Source organism: Photinus pyralis, unplaced genomic scaffold (genome assembly GCF_008802855.1).
Source record: "Photinus pyralis isolate 1611_PpyrPB1 unplaced genomic scaffold, Ppyr1.3 Ppyr1.4_LG2, whole genome shotgun sequence".
NCBI lineage: Eukaryota > Metazoa > Arthropoda > Insecta > Coleoptera > Lampyridae > Photinus > Photinus pyralis.
Window position 1 is genome coordinate 17,041,537 of NW_022170403.1, and position 2,031 is coordinate 17,043,567.

Below are 2,031 nucleotides of genomic sequence, written 5' to 3' on the forward strand. Positions count from 1 at the left end.
TAGTTATTTGTATTTGTGTGCATCGTATAGTATTTTTAACGTTACGTTAGGTTCTTATCCCCGAATTTGTACGAGAAATCGACAACGATACACCCTTGTGCTAGTATAAAGTTATTTGAATTATTGATTCTTCTAACTATTAATTACAGTTTTTATATACGATTGCATCCGTGTCAGACGTTAGCATTGCTATTTTGCAATATTTTATATGCAGCGCGATTCACTACCCCTTTAATTTGTTGTGTTGTCTGTGACAGATTTGCAGGACGCGCCCTTCGCGCTACGACCAAAATTCAAAGGTCATTTTTTATTTTCGTCCCGCTTAGCAGTTTCTTGGCCAATGTCTTGATAGTAGTAGAAGGTATACTTATTGCAACAATTGGGAAAACCAATACGCAAAATTAAAAAAGATTTACCAATTTTTGTAATTATACCTACTGTAGCGAAGTGTGATAAAGAAACCCCGAAGCAAAGACGACAATGGCGCGACGCCGTGCACGACGCCCACACGAATTCCCGCCGGAAAACTTACACGTCAACGTTGCCATTTTACATAGTATATGGTTGGTTGGACAACTTGTCGTCATCCTTCAGAATCTGCTCAATTATTATGAGAGAATGCTTGATGCTGACCAGAAGATCTTGGAGAGCTAAGCAAACATCGGAGATGCCTTGAATGTAATGGCCGGACTACCGTGAGACGACGTGCGACGTATGAAATCGAGTTGAGAGTGCCTTGTTTGTGAATTTTAGGAAGACTGCACAGCCTTGGCGGTTTACGGTTATTATGAAATGCGCTCATCCTTTGGACATCCTTGGCGAGCCCAAAACACCTGATATCAGCTGAGACCTCTTGTTTGCTTTGGAATGTGGGATACCGAGGAATGACGACGATGATATCTTGGACCTTATTAACATGCTGGGACTCATCAAGTATGATTGTGGCGTGGCCTATATTTGAAGAGATGATGACCAAATTGGAATTTTTGCGAAGGTTCCTAAACGCAACATACTCCGACCTGTTGTTGGATTAAGAACTTTGGACGAATTCAACATTTTGCCCGTTTCTAGAGGAATGGGATCGGTAATCTCTCTGGGAAGAGTGTGGATGGTTGATTCAACAGCAGTGACGATGCCTTCCTTGGGAACCTTAATGGGAGCAACAGCGAAGTTTAAACCCTTCGACTTCGACTGAATGCTTGACGGGTGTTAGGGCGTGAGAGGACAAGTTGACGATGGTTTCCTTGGGCTGGGGCTTTGTAGTAGAGGTTTGAGGGTTTTTTGACTGAAGATTTGGAAACTTCTTGAGGTTGGTTAGGGTAGTTAATTAGAGGTTTTCAATGTCAGAGCGGAAGCCTTTTATTATTATTTTTGATTGTTATTTTCTTGTCTTCTCCTGAGGAAGCCTCTCGAAAGTGGGCGAAACGTTGACTTTTCGTTCAACATTGATACGGTCTTATCCCGAAAGTCGCTCGCATCTTAAGGAAAAGTTGTTTTTCACATTGAATATGAGGAAACACCAATTTCACTAGTTCACAGATCCCTACGCCGAGAGTTAATTAAATAAAACGACTGATCACGTTAATTGCATATTAACGATTATGAAACTTTTGCTCTTCTATATTTCATCTTCATCTTCATCTTTCCGTACTTATAACGAATAGTGTACAAGCCCAAATTTGATATATAGTGACTCAGTTGACGCTGAACTGACGGATTTTTAAGTTTGCAAATTTTCCCAGCCTGTTGCATTTCAAAAACATGCCCGTTGTCAATTAATGTGTTGGTTCTTGACTTGACCTTAGTCGGTTAGCTTTAGAAATTTTATTTATATTTTATCCTTATTAAATCCTGTTATGCTTTCGTAGAACTGAAAATACTTGTAGTGTTGCCTCGATTTCATTATAGCAAAAATTGCAAGTGGCAGACAAGCTACAGACTGAATTGAGTGACGTGCCTTTTGGCAGTCTGCTTTAGAACACACGCATACCGACAACAAATTACGAGGTTATCACCATTACCTGATTATGT